This window comes from Corvus hawaiiensis, chromosome 3, assembly GCF_020740725.1.
Source record: "Corvus hawaiiensis isolate bCorHaw1 chromosome 3, bCorHaw1.pri.cur, whole genome shotgun sequence".
NCBI classification, from domain to species: domain Eukaryota; kingdom Metazoa; phylum Chordata; class Aves; order Passeriformes; family Corvidae; genus Corvus; species Corvus hawaiiensis.
The window spans coordinates 54,670,046-54,681,988 of record NC_063215.1 but is presented as its reverse complement, the minus strand read 5'-3'; positions in this window follow the sequence as shown (position 1 = coordinate 54,681,988).

Here is an 11,943-nt window from a genome sequence, read left to right as displayed (position 1 = left end):
TTCCTAGAACTGTGAGCACCAGCAGAGCCCAGGTCACCAGTGGCCAGCCAGAGAGACCAGCTGCTCCGCACCTGCTAAGGAGTGGTTCTACTGGCACGAAGCAGACGCGTTTAGAGACAGGGACATGGCACACTGCGGTCCTTTCAAGCCCTGCACTGCAAGGCACAATGTCCTGCTTTGACAGAAGAGGTATCAACAGCACAAAATAAAGCAGCTGACTTCCCACTGCAGGGGGGAGAAAGGGACTTTGGGAGAATGGGGGTCAGTGGTGGCCTGAGGCACCTGGGCACAGATCCCCTTCCCCTCTGACTGCCCATCTGGGCAGGTGCTCAGAGGAGACCTGAAACTGGCTGCTGGTACATCACCTCAAAGCCATCTGCAGCAGGACACCATTCTCACAAGGACTGTCTGAAACAAAGACATTCAAAACAAAACCCCAGAGTTTGGTGTGGGGTTTTTTTGGGGCTGGGTTTTTTTGTGGGTTTGGTATTTTTCTTTCAGGCAAAAAATGTAACAGAGACTACCTGAACTAACTGAAATCTAAGTAACAATGTGGGGAAAGGAGAGGGGAAGGAATGGAGAAAGGAGTGGAAAAGCTTGGTCATCAGTAATACCGTACCTATAATAATTTCTAAACCTGGCTAAGCACCTAAGCATGTGCAAAACTGCACAGACTGAAGTCTTCCTCTGGCTCATCTCCAAGACATTAATGCAGATACACTTACAATTAACGAGATTACATATTTCGTGAGATCTCATCGTTTCCAGCTTGATGTAAGAAGAGTAATTTTGGAGAGGTCAGTGGCCCTTTCTTATCCGAAGAACTTGCGCCAATGTAAAATTACTAAGTGGGAGGAGAATTAAAGCATGTCACTGGAAACTGGACAGTTTAAGTCTCTGGAGATATACATCTGGCTTTACAGTTCATTCTTTGATATTTTTCTTTAAAAGTCTGAAAGAGTACAAGCAATTGAATCCCAATTAAACCTTTACATTGTCTGCAGGGCATTTTTTCCATTACAGGTTCAATAACCTAAATGAGGTATTTTAGGTACTTCTGTAGAACCCAGTTTTAAAAACACACACACACACACACACACACAAACATGCATGCCTTTGAATGCTGAAACCTCTGGTTTATAGAATCATATATTGAGATCATTTCTGAGGAAACTCAGAAACTACAGTGCAGTTATGTGTCCAGTAGGACAGTCAGCAGATAGGGATCATTTTGAAGAAAGGCACCCCCTTTGTCCCACTTAGAGCAGCTGTGAGTCCAAGTGAAGCACACCCAGCCATCACAGCTGCAAACACATCCTACAGCTACAGCAGGGACTCCTGCAAAGTTACAGTCCTCGTGCTTTGTTATAAATAAAGTAACTTGTGGGACTGGGTGCTTCATGTTTGCAATTCAACAAATGTTCTTTGCCTCCTTTTTCAGAACTTTTGTATTAGCACAGCAGATTAGTTGTACACTTTACAAACTGCCCCATCTGACTTCCCAGGTGCTCCAAATCTGCAAAGCAAAAGGTGACTGGTACCAGAAGACTCTTGGGTACCAAGCTTACAGACTGTCAAAACCTTAAGCCAAGGAGCTGTTAAGCCTCGTTTTCTCCACCCAGACTATAAAGAAGGAGTAATATTTAATGGTAAAATATTGCAATGGAAGATATTTGCCTGTGCTTTTTTTTAATAAAGTCTGTTTGGAAGCTCCAGGGAAATGGACCATTAGGTATTTTTCCATCTCTAGAGTCTATTATTACAACTTCATTTAGGAACAGCAGTCCAGTATCCATCTGTAGCAGTAAAGGCTAGAAACTCAGAGTTAAACACAGACATAAAATAACAGGCTGCTGGAACAGCCATCACAATTAGTTATCCCTATCTGGTAGCCAGTAATCTGATAGTCTAGTTTCTTACCTTTAAGACTGAAAATATCCATCATCATAAAATGGGAATTCATTTCTAGAAGAACAAACTTTGAAAATAATCTTCTAGGCATGTGCTGGAGGTACCCCACCACCCCGTCCTCTGTCTTTGCGCTGATGTGTTGCATCCTGTGAAGAAGGCTAAGACAGACTCTCTGAAATGTTGTGATGTTTTTCTCCTCACCTTGTCACAGCTCTGCTGAGTGATAGAGGAGGATTGAATGGTCTATTCTCTCTGGAGTGAGAGAATAGTGTCAACACTGCTCTAGATTTCAGATCTGGCAAAATGTGCCTGAAGGTGACATGGAAGAACAGTGAGTTTTAAATGACATCTCTGCTCTCATATGACTCCCGTGAAGATCTGCCATTAATAGCAGAAAGCTATTAATTAAAAATAAATAAATAAACTAATTTCTTAAAAATTAAATGTTATTCTTGTGTCTCTCATACTGAGTATCTCAGCCCAATGCTGAGTTAAATAAGGCAGATACTTGCTTTAGATGTGGAGGATAAGCAACAATTCCAGTTTTAATGAAAATCTAGTCCCAGCACCATCAGTGCTCACACACTACCAATGCTCCATAGATAAATTAGTCTTTCTTGATGTTAGCAATCACAAACATTCATTTTTTACTTTGGAAATCCTAACACAGATGGGGCTTTTGTGGAAAAAAATCTTTCAGACAAGCTTTGAAGATACCTACTACAATAAAGGATTGATTTTCTCAGTTTCCTAGGTCTTGACCTGTTTGCTGTAGTTTTGTATAAAATAAAGAGCACCCTTTACAGCTGACAATTCAGAGTGAATGAAACCAATTGTGCAGATTACAACCTTTGAAGTTTTACTTGAAGATCATACTAATTGTCCAGAAAAATTTAACAGTAATTGACAAATTCACTTGCATTGTTGGTCATGGTTTGGTTGGTACCAAACGGTTTTGTTCAAGAGAACGTGCATATATAGTGGATAACTACTTTAGATTTCACCACAAATTTCCCCACTAATTTTAAAATAATTCTTTCTTTTATGTATCCTTAGTACACTCCTATGGGTCATCTGTTCTTTCCAGTTAGAAAGCAAATGAATGTAAGTGGTGCCCACAAGCACTAAAATATTAAATGCTACAGCAGAACCCTGCAAAATTACTAGTTTCATAGGTAGATGAAGATTGAGATTTACAGATCCAGAACAGTTTGTTTCCCTGATCTCCTAGCACAGAAAAAAATCCCAGTGGATGTACAGCATTGTGAGCTGGTTGTGATCGGCCCTAGAAGAAAAGCTGGTGGAGTGGTTTGGGAGCTAGCCTGAGACTTGGGAGATGTCCATTTTCCTGCTCCACTATGACATCATGTATGGCCTTGGGCAAGTCACATTTCTAAAATGGGAATAATGTCTATTTCATAAGGATCTTCTGAGGACAAATCCACTCAAGAATGCAAGGCACTCAAATCATAGAATCACAGAAACATAGAATGGTTTGGGTTTGGAAGGGACCTTAAAGATCATCTAGTTCCACCCCCCTGCCATAGGTAGGGACACCTTACACTAGTCCAGGTTGCTCAAGGCTCCATACAACACTTCCAGGGATGGGGCATCCACAACTCCTCTAGGAAAGCTGTTCCAGTGCCTCATCAACCTCACACTGAAGAATTTCTCCCTAATATCCAATCTAAACCTACCCTCTTTCAGCTTAAAACTGTTACCCCTTGTCCTATCATACACTCCCTGATAAAGAATCCCTCGTTACTGTAGGTCCCCTTTAGGTACTGGAAGGCTGTCAGAAGGTCTCTCTGGAGCCTTCTCTTTTCCAGGCTGATCAACCTCAGCTCTCAGCTAATCATCATAGGAGAGGTGCTCCAGCCCTCTGATCATCTTTGTGGCCTCCTCTAGATCTGCTTGAACAAATCAACATCTTTCTTGCTTATCTTGAGGGCCCCAGAGCTGATGGTTTATATAAATATGTAAAGTAACTTTGTAAGCTCTGTGTTTGGAAACATTGCAGGATAAGAAGTTCTGGGTTCCCATATAAACCAAAGCAGAAACATATTGTGTTCCAAAAGGGCCACTTTCACAGCGTTGGAAACTATTATAAGCCAAGTCAGCTTGGTGAGAGAATTTTTGAAAGGAAAAGAGAAGTAATAATTAGGTAGTGTTAAAAAAGAGAGCACTGAATGAATAAATATCCACAATCACACACAAAAAAAAGAAAATTTTTGCTCTGTGACACATACTGTGGTTGGACTTCTCTACACCTTAAAACCCTCCAAAATCTGAAGAGAGGCTGCAAAAGCTGCAAGGCTGCAAAGCTCTTTATGCCCCTCTGAGATAAATCCCATGGACCATTTGTAGCTCCACTGTTGATCCTTGTGGTTTCTCTGTGTCAACTTTGGCACACCTCGCCCCCTGGATCATAAGAAGGAAAGAAAGCTTTCAGCAGCCACAACACAGTACTTCAGTTAAGGGAAAAATGTAACAAAGCATTAAGTCTCAAGTGAATAAACAACCCTCAAAGGCAACCCTTCTAACTTTAGTGTATCTTCCCTTTTCTAAAAAAAAATAGGCTGAATTTCCTTCTTCTGAGGTGAGCTGTTGGATCACCTCATCGTGGTGATGAATCCGTGGTCTCTGCCAACTTCTGCCAGAAGGTTCTTGGGCAATTCAGCAAGGAGCTTCACAGCATCCACAGTCAGCCTGAGGTCTAGGAGTGATGTGACAGAGACCACGGTTCCATGACCACAACGAGCTGATCCAAGAGCTTACCTCTGAAGAAGGAAATTCACTCCCTTGGGGTAATCTGTTTCAGCAAAATAACCAGTTTTATGCTGGCTTAGTATGCTGAACTGGGAGAAGAAATGCTCCACTAAGAATCATGGTCAATGTAGGAGTGGGTAGCTCTGCTGAGCAGAGGGTGAGAAAAGCCAGGGCCAGGGAACAGGGAAAAGGCACAAACCCCACTCCTGTCAGCAGCACTGCACTGTCACATTAGCATCCATGCTTGTGAAACCGCAGGCTGAGGACTTGCTGCAGAGCAATAACTCATCTGCAGAACCTTTCATGAAGTGTAATCCAGTACTCCCAAGCCGGATTTGTATCTCACCCATCAGCTCCCCAAAGCATCATACATATAAAGTAACAATCTAGTGAAAGGGGAAATAAAATTAGCTGCACAAATATTTAGATAACCCACGATAAAAGGAGAAGTAGGCAGCAACTCACAGAAATCATGAGCCAGAAACCTGATAAGATGGACAAAAGGACAAAAGGAAATAAATTCTGTGACCGCCAAGAGAGCAAGAGAGATTTTGATCTTTGGGTGTTTGCTCTCCTGGCTCTTTCTTGAACCATTGTTTTTTCTTTAATATCAAAACCAAATTGGTTCATTTTTGGATGGACAAAGTAGATGAAAACGAAGAGGGCAAAACTACTTCATAAATATTCTTACCCAGCGTAACAGAAGCAGGAGCTTATATGCTTGTATGAAATGAAGGTAAATTAACTGGCCTCACTGTAAACAAAGAAGTTCATTAAAAAACCAGACATTTCCAACTAGAGTAGCTCCTAAAGGAGCAAGTCTGAGTTGTGCACCTGCGAGAGCTCTAGAAGAGCAGATGGACAAGTGCTCTGGACTTACTCCTCTCCACTTACTAGAAGGAGACTAACGCAACTGCTTGAGATACGGCACTGACATATATGGCACTGACATGAAAGATTAGGTGCCACCTTGAGAGTACGCTCATCCCTACCTCAAGGCATCCTGAGAAGCAAGGAAAAGCTCAAAGCAGCTGGAGACAGCTTCTCAAGCTCATACTTGCTGAACAGTGATGGAGCAAAACAGCAGCTAATGGGGACACGGAGCACAGCCTGTAAAAACAAAGCCTTTGGCACACTGGAAATGAGTGGAAAGGGCAGTTCTCCCACAGAAGAACAGAGGGGCTGCATGTCTTTCCCTGCTAGCAGGCACAGCCTGGAGACAGGAGATGCTGCTGTGCCTACACTATCTCCCGTATTTCTTAAGAAGTGGCCACTTCCTTCAAAATCTTCAGATTTGCCAGAAATGGCAAGTGGGGAAAGTTGCTGTTGTTCCTAATGATTAACAGACTATGCCATAAATACAAGTGGTAGTATTCATGTTCCTTCTCTGTGCAGGAGGTGCTCCAGGCAGGCCAGCAAGGCGCTTGGAGCATCTGCAGCAAGGAGCTCCTGCCACCCCCTCCGGGAAGCGCTGGGATCTGAGACAACGTGCTCACAAGTAGCTTTCAGATGCCTTTGTGAGCTGCAGCCTCACACCTGGAGGGGCTGCGCTGGTGAAGAGGGCACCCTCTGGCAAGGCCATGGGAAGAGGCTGTCAGCATCCCATGGCATTGCCCGTGTTCAGAGCACTGCCTTTCCTCTGCCTCAGCATGGCTGTGAAGGGAGGAACACAGCGAGCGAGGGCTTAGTAAGCTCACAAGTTTCCAGAAGGCTCTCCTGGCGAGAGGGAAGAGGAGCAGGACCATGGGCCACTTGCCAGAGATTGATTTGTTCAATTTAAGGAAATTAATTTAATTGTCTGTGGCAGTAGGAAAGCTTGCAGCTGCTGGCTCCAGGAAGCCTGGACAGTAAGACAACACGGCGCCAACTCTGCTAGAATTAAGCAAGTGAGGTGAACACCCAGCAGCCGGGACTCAGGAAGCTTGGTGGCTTCACATCCCTGCAATGACAGGCTTGCACACCCACCATTTCCATTCTGAACTGTTACACCCCAGGGCAGCAACTCTCTCTAAAATCCAGGCTGGCTGTTAACACTTAGTGTGGCTGGTACGAGATAGTGTTTAAAAACCCCACCATTCTGCAATTAAAACCTCGCCCTGCAAAAGCCAGGGGTCTGTCCTGCAAATGGGGAGCCCAGCAGGCTACTGGGGTAGTGGGACACTGTGTCCCAGCCCAGAGAGGTGAAAGGCAGGGAGAATACTAACAACTGTGTAATCACAAAATTATGTTTCCTTCTTTTTTTCTTTTTTTTTTTTTCCTCAGAAGATAAGAACAGTTGGAGAAGTATATGCTGTGGGGCCTCAGCAAATCTACTGCCAGGATTTGCTGTTTGAGGCTTTCATCCATCCAGTTTTAATCCAAATTAGTAGGAGCTTCAGAAAGAGATTCTGGCAAAGTCACAGCTGGAAAGATTTTCATCATTAATTCTGCCAGGCATATAAAAATACAATTTAAAAAAATAGGAAGGGGGTGGGATATAACAGCTCTTGGCGCAAACTTGTTTTGGTTTGCTTTTAGAGTAAAAAAAAAAACCAAAATAAAATCCAAAATATTTAATTAAGAAATAATCCTTATCTTTGTCTTCCTTGACATTTTTACATAAGGCTAAAAATGCCATTCTATGATTATTATAGAATTAATTTCTTTGCTTCATAAAGAGGCAGGGCAGCTGGGGGTGAGCGGGGAGGGCCGGCTCCCCTGACCCCAGTGGCACAGGGCTGTGCAGATTTTTGGCAGGTCATTCTCTGTAGCAAACAGCAGTAGTTTAACGAGTTCAGCCTGCAGCTTGTCAGTGGGAACACCAGAGCGGGGAGGCAGCACAAGCACAGGTGGTGGTGCCTGGCACTCGTGTGTGTGTTCACCCAGTGAGCACTAGTTCATTCACACTGCCTGGGACCAGCTCCTCAGCAAGGACAGGATGAGAGGTGCACACACGCTTCTCTGACAGCTCCTCTTCCAAGCTATGGAGACTAAAACATGACATTTTGCAAATGCCAACTTTCACAAATACTGCTTAAGCAAACCAGCTCCCTTTCTCATGTAATTTCATTTATCCAGGGAGTGTTGTGTTAAGGAATGAGGCTCGAGCAAAGGCACACAAGTATTCTTTGCCACATACGCATTTTGAAGAGAGTAGGAACTTCCCAAAATGCTCCTAAATTGCTATGGGTCTGTTTATTAATGAGATATAAGGTTCCCTCCAGGACAGAAGCCTATGTCCTACAGTGCTGCTTGTGATTCTGGTTATCCTAGTCTCTGCCACAGCTGTTATTGCAATAAACCCATTGTACCTGCCCAGCACTCCTAACCTCAGATCTCAAAGCTTTAAGCAAACTGCCTCAAAACAAACCTGATTTCTGAACTGACCACAGAGGCAACATTCCACCCATCACATACATTCACACAAAGAAAATGGCCACAAACAACTCAGCAGAGAAGACTGCCTGTACGTAAATGTAAGGAGCTACACAGGGGAGTCAGACTGGGGAACGAGATGATGGAAAGCAGTGTTGTGGAAAGGGATCTGGGGGTCCTGGTCAAAAGAGAGTTGAACATGAGCCAGCAGTGCCCTGGCAGCCAGGAGGGCCAACCATGTCCTGATGGGCATCAGGCACAGCATCAGGCCAGCTGGGCAAGGGAGGGGATTGTCCCGCTCTGCTCTGCACTGGGGCAGCCTCACCTTGAATATTGTGCACAGTTTGGGGTGCCGCAATATAACAAAGACATTAAACTATTAGAGAGGGTCCAAGGGAGGGCCGTGAGGAAGGTGAAGGGTCTGAAAGGGAAGCCTTACAAGGAGCAGCTGAGGTCACTTGGTCTGTTCAGCCTGGAGGAGATTGAGGGGAGACCTCATTGTGGTCTTCAACATCCTTGTGAGGGGAAGCAGAGGGGCAGGCACATCTCTCCGGTGCCCAGTGACAGGATGGGAGGAAACGGCATGAAGCTGCGGTGTGGGAGGTTTAGGTTGGATGTCAGGAAAAGATTCTTCACGCAGAGGAGGGCTGGGCACTGGAACAGGCTCTCCAGGGAAGTGGTGACAGCACCACGCCTGACAGAGTTCAAGAAGCATTTGGACAATGCCCTCAGGCCCATGGTGTGATTTCTTGGGGATGTTCTGTGCAAGGCCAGGAGTTGCACTTGGTGATCCTTATGGGTCCCTTCCAACTCAGCATATTCTGTGATTCTGTAATAGATCCAACTACCCACAGGATTTTCTCTACATAGCTGTGTTTCATGCCTAGCCAAAAATCATAGTATTTAAGGAACCTTGGCTCTTAAGTTGTTAAGAACTTTCATAACTAAATTTATTCTGTACTCCAATTACCCACTTGCATTTCCCCTAGTGCTACATCAATAGAAGAAAAGATAGAACAAGGATTAGTTTTGCCTCCAAAATACACAGCATAATTCTCAGTGTTTAGTGGAAACCTTTCACATTGGTCTCAGGATAAAGCAAAGACACTCTGGGCTGTCCAATCATGGCACTGAACATCCATCCCTAGACATCAGTCAGAGACATCCCATCTTCTGGGACAGACTCCAGCAAAGCAAGTATTGTGATTAACTATGGCTATTTTGCCAATGGTATCTCCTTATGGAGATGAGACTGTTAGGAGCTACGTATTTGATTAGAATTAACTACTTATCCCATTACAAATAATAACATGACCTGCTATTTTGCACTTTATTAATGAAATATTTATTAGAATGAATCCATGAAGATGGATTTTAGATTTTAATTTTAAAACAGAATTTTATACATCAAGTGAAATTTTCACTGGAAAAAAATTTCAAATAAGATTTCCTTTTGGAAAGAATTACCACAGTGATACTATGATGTTTTGAACATGTTTAGATTTTTTTTATTTTCACCTTTTTTTATGTAAGGCAACAAAAATTTGGATTAGAATCTCAGATGATCGTTAATGTATCATTGCACAAAATAATCTTTTTCCAGCACCTAAAAATTGAATTTAAAAATAATTAACTTTTGGGGAGTTTTAAACAAAGCAAAATATCCTGATCCTACTTTGCTACTCAAAGCACTCCTTGTCAAGCCTGTCATGCACAGTGGAAGCCTCCTGTGCCTTGTTCTGCTGTGGGCTTTCAGCAGCCTCTGACTGGGCACCTCCCTGCGCGCACAGTCAGCCAATATCCCAAGAGTGCCAGCAAAGACACCGAGATCTCCCTCCTATCAACGGGTTTCACCTTTCAGCTGCCCACCTCACTCAAAGCAACCTACAAGAGTTACAAAAGATCTTACTTGGCAAACCTGTCTGGAGGTGCAGTGCCCTCAGTGCAGCCAGGCAGAATGTCCATTCTCTGGGACCTTGGGTCTGGCGGGGTGCTTTGGCTAGCAGAGAGCACTCATCTCGTTGGAGTGGTGTCCTCCCCACCCACAGGCTCGGGAAAGCTGGAACTGGTGAGAGGCAGTACAAAACGCAAAACACTGTGGACAAAATAACAGCATCCAGGACAGAGAACTATAATGAAAACAGCTGTGAGGATACATACATAAACACAGATTTTTACAGCCCACTGAGCCAGGAAGAGAACATCAGAGACATATATTAAAAAGGGTAGCATGGGGGCAGGTAAGATATATTTTGCTTTTTTAAATTATGTGATCACCAAAATCAGTTATAGGAGAGAGTAAGGTTAAAGAAACAGGATTTTTTTGCAAATATCAAACAAAAAAGAAATGTGGAGACGGATACTGGTCTCTTCATTCTCCTGGGTACCCACAACTCTATTTTTTTTAGGAAGAAGTTTCCAGACTGAAAAGACAGCCTTGTTCAACTCTGGACCTCAGTTTAAACTGCAAACCAAACTAAACAGCAAAGAAAGAACACATTAAATTCTTCTTCCCAGCTTCTATGAAGGGGTGGAGAGTCAGAAAAGAGAAACATGGTGGGGATGGGAGCTGAGCCAGCAGCTCAACCTCCTGCCAGCTAACCCCAGAGCTGCTTCTTGTCCAACACGGAAACCTGCAACCACTGTGTATCATCCCCCTCCCTCTTCCCTGCTCTAACTGGACATTTTTATCTCTGGAAAACCTGTGGCCAGAGGACAGTGCAAAGTCACAGGGTCACAGTCTGTGGTACCCTTCTCTGGCTGATGGCCTTGAAACCGTGAAATTGTCCTGCAGACACTGGAAAAAACCATTAAGAAGAAATCTTGAAAAGCAGAGATAGAAGGAAAGCAAAGATTCAGAATTATTAAGGTGTTTCCTCCCTGTAACACTTCTACATGTAACCAATATCAAAACAGCCCGAAGACCCATGGTTTATCTTCTTAGCACCATTTTTCAGTAATTTTGGACAGGTGAACCTTGACTGAGAACTCACAAAAATTTGACTGCCTTCTGGCAGCTCTGGTGCATATGAACACCCGTGGCCTTGTTAAGTCACAACACTGACTGCTTGTCTAATGGAAAGAGACACTGAACTGTTAAGGATTTCCACCACAGCCTGCCAGCCCTCTAGAACAGGCAGAGAGGAATAAAGTGTCCACCAAAACCAACCTTCCAACAAAGAGTTGCTGTTGGAGAGCCCATGTCCAGTGAGGGGACGTTGCCTCTCTACAGGAAGGGACCCAGAGTCAGATGTCATCCCATTAATAGACACCAGTTTCTTAGGATGGCTTACAGGGAGAGCTGCACTATCCTTGAGAAGTTCACCAAGCTGACACATCTGCTTGACTCCTCTCATCAGTGATAAGGAGAAACTACTGAGTCTGAGTTTCTGTGAGTTCGCCTCACAGCTTGAGTAGAAGTGGGAAGTTCAGCCAAGACCCTTGTGTTCCTACTAAAAAAATTTTTACTTGTGTCTCTTTGTTTTAATGAGAAGATCAAGAAGCAGCAGGGCCAGCACTGGTTGTAGCAACAGAAAAAAAAAAAGCTGGTTAGAGCTTTTGTCCAGGTCTTGTTTCCATGTGGGTTCTCTGATGTTTAATGAGAGTTGAACTCGTATTACAGCCTTTTCCTTGGAAGAGATTGTCTTCTTCAATCCTTCTGCCTGTTTCAACAAAAAGCGTAGCTCCGTTATCTTTAAGACATCATCAAACCTTGACCTTCTGTTAAACTTGTTCAAATTGGCCACTAATTATAAAAAGTATTAGAGAGAGATGGCAGGTAGGGCACACAGTGAATACACAGGAAATCTATTTCCGCTACTTTTCCCCCTTCTTTTTCCACAGATACGTGGGAGGCTCACAGCCAGAATACCACCACCAGGTAAAGGGATCCTGTAAAAAGAGGGGGCT